We start from the raw sequence: 11,675 nt of genomic DNA, 5'->3' as shown, positions 1-11,675 counted from the left end.
ATTTTGGTCGGTAAAAATTCATTATATATTCTCCCGAAGGTTTTGACCACCGTATCACGCAAATATCCTCTGTTTTCGTTTCGAGTTGTTTTTCTGATAGGTCTAGATCATCATGACGAGCCCAAGTGCTTCCGAGGACAAGTTTTCAAGAAGGTGATCAACCCTTAGCTCACGGAGGTGCTGCGACACCCTCAAACCATTGAGATGCGTGATGGGTTGCTGCACATCCGCGATGTTGAGGGACCAAAGGGAACAGGAAGCGTGGAGTCGAGGCTTGAAGCAATGGAGCAACAAGTTTTCAAGTGCCAGGGGATGGTGGAGCGTGGAATCAACGCTAGCCACAAGATGCTCGCGGAGTTCACCAACAACTACGTGCCGGATGCCAAGAACACCGAGGAGGCCATCTTCAAGGTACATGAGAAGATCGAGCACCTCCAAGCCCAAATCTATGATCTAAAAAATCAAAACTGTGAGTATGAATATAGATTCAAAAAGATGAGTTTGGCTGCATATTTGAGGATTCCGGAGACTCGATCATCCTTCTATGATGGTGAGCCTATGCCATGGAAGGTGGACGACAAGCCTGCATCATCAACAATACCTCCATCGTCAACAACGAAGAAGGAGACATAATCACATGAGTATGGGCACTCCCCTTGGCAACTGCCAAGCTTGGGGGAGGTGCCATGGTATCGTATCACCATCACAACTCCTATCTTTACCATTTTTTTAGTTCGATCCTATTAGTAGTATCTTGATTTAGTAGAATAAAGTCATGGCATGATCTAGTTTTGAGTTTTGCTTTATGATCCTTCTTTGTAATCGAGTCCGTGAGCTATATAATAAAGAGTAGTGTTGAGTCAAGGGCTTGATTATTTTGCCATGATCTTGGGTAAATAGAAAGAAGAAAAAGAATAAAAAGAATCAAAGAGTTCATATTGATCTTATTGAAAGTAATGACTTCACATAGAAAGAGTATGATGACCAAAAGTTGTTGAGAGTTGGCAAATATAGTTTTGGTCATTCTTGCAATTAATAGGAAGTAATAAGGAAAGAGAGGTTTCACATATAGATATATTATCATTGACATCTTTTATGATTGGGAGCACTCATTAAAATATGACATGCTAAAGAGTTGAGGTTGGACAAGGAAGACAACATAATGAGTTATGTTTTCATACATCTGAGATAAAGTATGTTGTCATGGATCCTCTAACATGTTGAGCTTGCCTTTCCCCCTCATTCTAGCCAAATTCTCAGCACCAAGTAGAAATACTACTTGTGATTCCAAATACCCTTAAACCAGTTTAGCCATGAGAGTCCACCATATCTACCTATGGATTGAGTAAGATCCTTCAAGTAAGTTGTCAACGGTGCAAGCAATAAAAATTGCTCTCTAAATATGCATGACTTATTAGTGCGAAGAAAATAAGCTTTATAGGAACTTGTTGTGGAAGTAATAAAAGCGACGGACTGCATAATAAAGGTCCACATACAAGGGGCAATATAAAGTGATGTTCTTTTGCATTAAGATTTTGTGCATCAACCCTAAACGCGCATGACAACCTCTGCTTCCCTCTGCAAAGGGCCTATCTTTTATTATTATCCTCTACCTTATGCAAGAGTCACGGTGATCTTCACCTTTCCTTTTTCATTTTATCCTTTGGCAAACTCAGCATGTTGGAAAGAACATGATATATATATATATATATATATATATATATATAATTGGATGTAGGGGAGCATGAATTATTATTGTTGACATTACCCTTGAGGTAAAAGGTTGTGGGGCAAAACTATAAGCCCCTATCATTCTTTGTGTCCGATTAAAACTCCGTAAACACAAGTATTGCGTGAATATTAGCAATTATGAAGGACTAAGTGATAGTTGAGTGTGTGGACTTGCTTTTAAGCTCTAACATAGACTCTTTCCGATGTTATGATAAATTGCAATTGCTTCAATGACTGAGGTTATAATTTGTTGGTGCTCAATAAGTTTTCCGATTCATACTTTTGCATTGTGAAAAGATCATCACTCGAAAATAAGTAATCATATGACAAAATTTATATATGCTGCTGTTATGGAAACAATCATGATGCCTTCATGCCCGTATTTTATTTTTATCGACGCCTCTACCTCTAAACATGAGGACATATTTATTGTTATCGGCTTTTCGCTTGAGGACAAGCAAGGTCTAAGCTTGGGGGAGTTGATACGTCCATTTTGCATCATGCTTTTATATCAATATTTATTGCATTATGGGCTGTTATTTCACGTTATGTCACAAAACTTATGGCTATTCTCTCTTATTTTACAAGGTTTACATGAAGAGGGAGAATGCCGGCAGCTGGAATTCTGGGCTGGAAAAGGAGCAAATATTGGAGACCTATTCTGTGCAACTCCAAAAGTCCTGAAACTCCATAAAATATCTTCAAATAAATAAAGAAAAATCGTCGCCAAAGATGAAGGCCAGGGGGGCCACACCCTGCTCACGAGGGTTGGGGGCGCCCCCTGGGGCGCGCCCCCTACCTCCTGGGCCCCCTGGTGGCTCTCCGACGCCCATCTTCTCCTATATGAAGTCTTTCGATGAGAAAAAAATAGAAGGCAACCTTTCGGGGCGAGACTCCGCCGCCACGAGGCGGAACCTTGGCGGAACCAATCCAGGGCTCCGGCAGAGCTGTTCTGCCGGGGACACTTCCCTCCGGGAGGGGGAAATCATCACCATCATCATCACCAACGCTCCTCTCATCGGGAGAGGGCAATCTCCATCAACATCTTCACCAGCACCATCTCATCTCCAAACCCTAGTTCATCTCTTGTATCCAATTCTTGTCTCCAAGTCCGGGATTGGTGCTAGTAGGTTGCTAGTAGTGTTGATTACTCCTTGTAGTTGATGCTAGTTGGTTTATTTGGTGCAAGATCATATGTTCAGATCCTTTATGCATATTATTACCCCTCTGATTATGAACATGAATATGCTTTGTGAGTAATTACATTTGTTCCTGAGGACAAGGGAGAAGTCTTGCTATTAGTAGTCATGTGAATTTGGTATTCGTTTGATATTTTGATGAGATGTATGTTGTCTAGCCTCTTGTGGTGTTATGTGAATGTCGACTACATAACACTTCACCATTATTTGGGCCTAGAGGAAGGCATTGGGAAGTAATAAGTAGATGATGGGTTGCTAGAGCGACAGAAGCTTAAACCCTAGTTTATGCGTTGCTTCGTAAGGGGCTGATTTGGATCCATATGTTTCATGCTATGGTTAGGTTTACCTTAATACTTTTGTTGTAGTTGCGGGTGCTTGCAATAGAGGTTAATCATAAGTGGGATGCTTGTTCAAGTAAGAATAGCAACCAAGCACCGATCCACCCACATATCAAATTATCAAAGTACCAAATGCGAATCATATGAGCGTGATGAAAACTAGCTTGACGATATTCCCATGTGTCCTCGGGAGCGCTTTTCCTATTATAAGAGTTTGTCCAGGCTTGTCCTTTGCTACAAAAAGGATTGGACCACCTTGCTACACTTTATTTATTTTTGTTACTTGTTGCTCGTTACAATTTATCTTATCACAAAACTATCTGTTACCACTTATTTCAGTACTTGTAGAGAATACCTTGCTGAAAACCGCTTATCATTTCCTTCTGCTCCTCGTTGGGTTCGACACTCTTACTTATCGAAAGGACTACGATAGATCCCCTATACTTGTGGGTTATCAGGTGGGATCACGGATCCGATGACGGCTGGCAAGCGTGTCAACAACCGGATCCAGGGACAGCCGGATGCTGATGACCTGCAGCTAGCGCGCGCCAAGAGGTCGGCCATGCTTCGAGATGTCGAGGCAACTACAGTTATGTCGTTCGATAAGAGTAATTCAATTATGCATTTCACCGAGCTTGAAATTGTTGATAAGGCAAACGACCTAGGTATATCTTTGGGTTCAAATGATAAAGCGGTTGCGAAATCCGTAAATGATATTTTAGACTTAGAAGCAGAGCGGGCTTCACAAATTATTTGAAATCTTGCATCAGTCAAACCTATGAATGACGATCACATGAAAATTTTAGGAATAGTTGCTCTTGAAAATATATGCAACAATCTCTTGCCTAGTGCGGAGGCCGAAGATGAGGAGGGGTCGGAGAATACGGACACTGTAGATCCTCTAATGAAGGAGGGCACTGTCTTGTCTTCTGCCGATCCTATGTTCTCGAAGGATGGTGGGGAGAAGCCCAAACGTCCGTGGAAACGGAAAATCTATCATACTTCGGCGGTTCGTAGAAGTGCTAGGGTTAAGCTTAAGAAAAAATTCCATGATGAATTATGAAAGGAATCTTTTGGAATAGCAAAGGTCTAGCTGACTTGGCTCAATGAAGGTTCTTGGCTGAGACAACGATAGAGAAACAATTAGATTTTATTGCATTACTGGAAACACGACGATGTAACTTGACCTTACAATTCCTTGGAACTTTATCCGGAGGAATTGATTTTGATTGGCAAATCTTACCTCCTAGAGGAAGATCTAGTGGGATTTTACTAGGGTTTCGGTGTGAAACACTTGAGGTGGTTAACATACTTCGGGGTGATTTTGCGGTCAAGTTTTGGGTGAGATCAAAATTGGATGGTTTTCGATGGTCTCTCGTGGCTGTATACGGGGCTACACAACCTGAACTCAAACCGTATTTTTTTACCCGACTTTGTACGGATATGTGGAGATGAAACTCGGCCAATCCTAGTCGGCGGAGACTTTAATGTAATTCGGAGGAGAGATGAAAATAATAATGACAAATTTGATGGTCGTTGGTCTATGATGTTTAACATGATTATCGAGACTCTTAATTTGATAGAAACTGAGCTCCCGGTAGACAATTTACTTGGGCCAATTCTTTGCCCACTCCGACTTATGAGAAGTTGGATAGGGTTCTCGCTAGTGTGGAATGGGAACAAAAATACCCACTGGTGTCGGTCCATGCGATACAGAGACCGATCTCAGACCACGCCACTTCTTGTAGACTCGGGAGGGGCTACCCATGTTGCGAACAAGAATGCTTTCGCTTTTGAACTAGGTTGGTTCGAGAAAGAAAACCTTTTGGAGATCATTGCACGCTAATGGGCAAAGCCTATTACTGGAAGAACTAGTATTGAGAGATGGCAAAATAAAATCGTACATCTGAGACAATTTTTACGAGGTTGGGCCAGAAACGAGAGTGGGATTTACAAACAAGAAAAGAGCGACTCATTCAATTAATTGAAGCGCTAGATTTAAAAGCTGAAAGTAACCTTCTTACGGTTGATGAGCAAAGCTCCAAGTCCGAAGCTGAACAAGGATTACGAGCTCTTCTTAGCGAAGAAGAGCTCAAGTGGGCATTGCGTGCTAAAGTACTTAAGGTTGTCCAAGGGGATGACAATACACAATTCTTTCATATGATTGCGAATGGTAAACATAGGAAGAAGAAAGTCATCCAACTTGAGAAGGACGAGGGGACAATTGTGGGGCATGAGAATCTGAAAGCTTATATCTCTAATTACTATAAACAACTTTTTGTGCATCCGGAAGCAAGCATGGTGGCCCTAGATGAATCTGTTATTGGAGATATACCTCAGCTCCAGGTCGAGGAGAATGATATTCTTTCTGCACCTTTACTGAGAAGGAGGTTCTGGATGCAATCTCGCAAATGAAACCGAATAAAACACCGGGACCAGACGGGTTTCCAGCTGAATTCTATAAGAAATGTTGGCATATTATTAAGGATGATCTTATGTCTATGTTTCATGATTTCTTTAGAGGTCATTTAGAGCTGTTTCATCTTAACTTTGGCATGATTACGCTGTTGCCAAAGAAAGAAGAGGCAGTTCAGATCGAGCAATTTAGGCCCATATGTCTTCTCAATGTGAGTTTCAAAATTTTCACAAAGGTGGGTACCAATAGATTGACACAGATTGCTCATTCAGTGGTACAACCGAGCCAGACATCGTTCATGCTAGGGCGACACATACTTGAAGGGGTGGTCGTCTTGCATGAAATGCTTCATGAAATTCATTCGAAGAAGCTAGATGGGGTTATCTTCAAAGTGGATTTTGAGAAGGCATATGATAAAGTTAAGTGGCCTTTTCTTCAGCAGGCAATGCACATGAAAGGATTTAGTGACGCCTGGCGGAACCAAGTGGGGTCTCAAATCTAGAAGGGTAGTGTCGGCATCAAGGTTAACGATGACATTGGTCAGTATTTTCAGACACACAAGGGTTTGAGACAAGGGGATTCCATGTCTCCTCTCGTGTTTAATATAGTGGCCGATATGCTGGTCATTCTTATTGGTAGGGCCAAGAAGCATGGTCAGGTGGATGTGTTAGTCCCTCATCTAGTCGATGGAGGAGTATCCATCTTACAATACGCTGACAACACTATCTTATTCATGGAACATGACATTGCTAAGGCAGGCAATATGAAACTCATTTTATGTCTCTTCGAACAATTGTCAGGTTTAAAGATAAACTTTCACAAGAGCGAGTTGTTCTGCTTTGGGAAAGGCCAAAGACGAGCAAGACACATATAGACAATTGTTCGGGTGTGAATTAGGTTCTTTACATTTAGTTATTTGGGCATACCGATTCATCACCGTAAGTTATCTAACAAAGAATGGAAGTGTATCAGAGATCGAATTGAAAAAAAAGCTTAGCTGCTGGAATGGCAAGGTTATATCTTATGGAGCTGGGCTAGTGATGATTAACTCGGTACTGACTAATATGTTGATGTTCCTATTATCATTCTTTGAAATTCCGAAAGGGGTACGAAAGCGGCTTGATTTCTTCAGATCTCGGTTCTTCTGGCAGTTAGATGAGGCCAAGAGGAAATATCGTCTCGCGCGATGGGATATCCTTTGCCGACCTAAAGACCAGGGGGGTCTCGGTATTGAGAACTTAGAAATCAAGAATAAATGCCTTATGAGCAAATGACTCTACAGGTTAGAGACAGAGCCGGGGGGCATGTGGGCACAGATTTTATGCAATAAGTATTTACAGTCGAAAACGCTAGCGCAGGTTACCATATATAAGACGAACTGACTCGCCTTTCTGGAAGGGGCTTATGAGAATGAAGGACTTGTTCTTTTGTAGGGTCAAATTCTTGGTTGGCAATGGGATGTCAACAAGATTTTGGGAGGATACATGGTTAGGAGAGACACCCCTGGCTGTACAATATCTCAACCTTTATAACATTGTGCAATGTAAAGAGGATTACGTTGGCACAGTGTTCCAAATGATTCCCTTGAATATTCAGTTCAGACGCGCGTTAGTTGGTGAGCGATGGACTGCGTGGATGCACTTGGTTTGGAGATTGATAGATGTTCAACTCTCCGATCACCCGGATTCACGCGATGGAAATTAACTAAAAATGGGGTTTTTACGGTGAAAACCTTCTATTTGGATTTAATTAACTCTGGCCCAATCTCAAGATCGTTGCATATTTGGAGGGTTAAGGTGCCCTTGCGTATCAAAAAATTTATGTGGTTCATCCACAAGCAAGTAATACTCACCAAGGACAACTTAATCAAGAGGTGATGGGTAGGTAGTTCACGTTGTTGTTTCTGTGATCATGATGAAACAATACAACATCTATTCCTTAAATGCCCACTTGCCAAATTGCTTGGGAGAACGATTTCTATAGCCTTCAACACTAATCCTCCAGTTGACATTGAGTCGTTGTTTGGAACGTGGTTAGCCGGGGTTGAGTATACTACTGCGGCTTGTATTCGGATTGGAATATGTGCGCTTTTATGGGCTATATCGAACTGTAGGAATGATTTGATATTTAACAGACAACACACTTTAACTTTCTTGCAGGTCATCTTCAGAGCTACTGCATGGATCCATACGTGGTCCTTAATCACTCCTATGGACTCCAGGGAGCCTTTGGTTACTAGGTGCAACTAGTGGGAGATGGTAGCACGGGCTATATTCAACCGGTTCGGATGGCGGTCACATTGCAGGATAGGAGTCTAGGAAGCTTATCCTTCATGTCGCCGTACCGGTTGGGATTGTCAGCATGTTTTTCTTCTTTTTTTTTCCTCCACTTGCGAGCTGTAATACTTTTATGACTTTGTGCTACTTTGTGGATCTCTTAAAAAGATGGTTGCATGCATCATTATGATGCAGAGGCCAGGGGTACGCCTCCATTTCCAAAATATATATATATGCAGCCCTGTTAAAGCTGTATGTGGGGATGGCAGGGTTTTCTATAAGCTCAATAAGGCACACATCGTGCTTATTCCAAAAATAGCGGAGGCCTTGGAGGTTAAGGATTTTCTGCCCATTATACTCCCACATAGTTTCTCCAAGCTCTTTGCCAAGATTCTGGCCACGCGGGCGTGCAGGAGATTGCATGAGGTAATCACCGCAAATAAGTCCGCTTTCATCAAAGGGAGAAGCATTCATGACAATTACCTTCTGGTTCGGCAAGTCGCCCGCAAAATCTATGCGTCCAGGATCAAGGGGCTCTTCCTCGAGCTTGATATTGCGAGAGCTTTCTATTTGCTCTCGTGGCCTTTCTTGCTGGAAGTTTTCACGGAAAAAGGCTTCGGTTGTGGAGGTGGATCGGATGGGTCTCCACGCTGCTATCTTCAGCGAGCACCAAGATCATTGTGAATGGGAGTCCAGGACGTATACCATGCCAAAGGCTTGACGCAAGGGGATCCAGTGTCCCCCCTGCTTTTTGTGATTGCTATGGACGTGCTTACAGTGATGATCTGCAAAGCTTCTGACATGGGAGTGCTTAGCTCCTTCCGCGGCATCATTCCTCTGCAAAGGCTGCCCATTTACGCTGACGATGTTGCCATGTTCGTCAAGCCGGAGACGCAAGACCTGCATTGCGTGAGAGAGCACCTGGAGGTTTTTGGCGAAGCATCGGGGCTCAAGATCAACTTCGCCAAGTCAGCGGCTATCCTGATTCGTGGAGTCGAGGAGGATGGGCAGAGAGTCAGAGCGATTCTTCGCTGTCAATTGGGAATGTTCCCGTGTAAGTATCTCGGCATCCCATTGATGATCCACCAGTTGGGCCGCGCAGATTGGCACCCGCTGCTTGATCAGGTCAGGAAGGTGGTTCCAGCGTGGCAGAGAGGGCTCATTCACAGACCAGGTAGGCTTATCCTCCTCAAATCAGTGGTCTCTGCAAGGCCCATCCACTACTAGGGAAAAGCCTAGCAGCAGCGCGGGTCTTGGGCCTATCAGTAGCGCGGGCAGGAGCGCTACTGATAAGGCGCTACAACTAATGATTAGCAATAGCGCGTCTTGACCCACGCTACTGCTAAATTGACTTAGTAGCAGCGCTTCTTCAGAACATCGCTACTGGTAACTAGTAGTAGCGCTTCTCCTTACCCGCGCTACTACTATTTTTTAGTATTTTATTTCTTTTCTTTTTCATGTTGTATTCATACACCTTTACACAAGTTTTCATATAACAGGAATTTAGAGATTGTTTTTACATCATAATGAGTTATTACATCATGGGGTGAAAGAACCGTGGACTAGTTTCAAGTGGATGTCCATCCACTTCAAACTAATCCGCGGTTCTTTCACCCAATGATATAATAATATCATCATCATCATATCATTAACAACTTAGCATCATAATACATCATTGTCATATAACACCTCCTCAATATCATCGTTTTCATCATTGACATCACATAACACCTCCTCAAGATCATCATTATCAACTCTAACACATTACCACATAATAAACATATTGTACCTCATAGGACCTATTACATTCGATTAAGACCTACTACATTTTCTAAGCTAAATAACAAAAAACAAGATAGCCCCTGACTCTCCATTATGGAGAATGGAGATTAGCATGTCTCCAATTCTTGCCTTTCGCTGAATATTACTTCCAAGAACCTCCTTGCGAATCTCCATACATTTCTTCCATTCTCTGATGATCATGTGTTCACGGGTTTTAGAAATCCGATATGCACAGGTGAGCTCCGTAGATTTACCTGGCAGTATGTTCAGAACTGAGAGGCGACCATGCAGAGACATCAGATGAGGCACACAATCCATCGGGAGTTTCTGTTGAAAAACATAATAATAACTTCATAGTTAGCAATGATGTACTAGTTTTAGAAGTATGCAAAAGATGCACGGATGTTGTAACAGTAAAAAATCTTACCAGGGTATCTCCAGAGAAGTTATCGTTGTTCAACACATGCACTACTGGCACGTATTCACCATAATTTGGAGGAGTTCGATAATAGTCATTGTAATTCTCAAGAAGAGTACAAAATGCGATCAGATGATTTTTCTCCTTATACGTCAATTGGGTGCCTTCGGTGTAGTGGGTTTTATCTACCATCTTCCGCACAGTCTTTGAAGAATCAAAATAAGCTGTCAATGGAAATAAGCTATCAACTATTTTGAAATAAACAATATAAATTAGTTAATAACTATGTTTGAGAAACTCACATAGCGGTACAATCGGAAGCGTATCAACAAGGACCCAAATGTCCATATTGTCTTCCTCGCTGTCAGGATCACCAAGATCCATGGTGACAATCATACCCTCATAAAAACCATACATTTTGCAAAGTGCTTCCCAATTTTGGCAACCAAAATGGGTTACGCTCTGAGCATTGCACAGATTTACTTCAAAATCCATATCATGATGGATCCTTAGGTGTATTTTCTTTGTTTCGAAATTTTCATGGTCTTCAAAACCCATCCTCTCCAAGACATAGCGTCTTACATGGCATGGGATAAGCTAGTCGAATTGTAAAATATGAAAATTAGATGTTGAAATAGTTGAAGTCATGCTTAATGGAGAAAAAAACACTTGTCGTTGTTGCGTACCGTTTCACAATCGAAGGTCTCCTCGAGCTTAATGCTGAAGCGCCGATCTTCGTCCAGCCGAACGAACCTGTCGCACATACCTCGATCATCGTGGCACCAGCTACACTTACCCGGGAGACCGTCGTCGTCCGAGTACGACATTTCCTACAATCATAATTCAAAGATTAAACTTGTACATATTCTAGCACAAGTCATGCCAGAATTCACGACAAAATCCGGCATGACCTTTGCTAAAAAAGGACATATCGAGCGCCTGAAATTTGCCGGAACGGAAATTAATCAACACTCCGGCAAAACATAGGCCACTCGGAGATGTAAACTGAACATGAACGGCCACTTGGGCAACCACATATCCTACTTGAGCAACAACACAAGATATACAAGGATATTTGCCTGGTCTCACCTCGATGTCGGAGGGGGTCGGTGACTGGGACGACGGCGGTGATGTCGGAGGGTGTCGGTGACGGGGACGACGGAGGTCACCTGAAACCATATAAGTTATCACTAACAACAAACATGACATGTTCAACTAGTTTTATTAATTCAACTAGTTCTTACTAAATATAAACATACTATAAATAGAAAAAAACTAGTTCTTTCTAAAAATAAAGTAGTTCAACTAGTTATATTAATTATCTTACTAAAAATAGATTAGTTCTGTTAATTCAACTAGTTCAACTAGTTTATTAATTTACTTACTAAACTAGTTCAACTACAACTAAAGTAGTTCAACTACCACTACTACTACTAAAAATCTAGTACTAACTAAGCAACCTCTAGTACTAGCTAACCCTAAATAAACATCTACTACTACTAAATCTAGTACTAA

This window comes from Triticum dicoccoides, chromosome 4A, assembly GCF_002162155.2.
Source record: "Triticum dicoccoides isolate Atlit2015 ecotype Zavitan chromosome 4A, WEW_v2.0, whole genome shotgun sequence".
NCBI lineage: Eukaryota > Viridiplantae > Streptophyta > Magnoliopsida > Poales > Poaceae > Triticum > Triticum dicoccoides.
Note: the sequence above shows the minus strand (reverse complement) of the source record.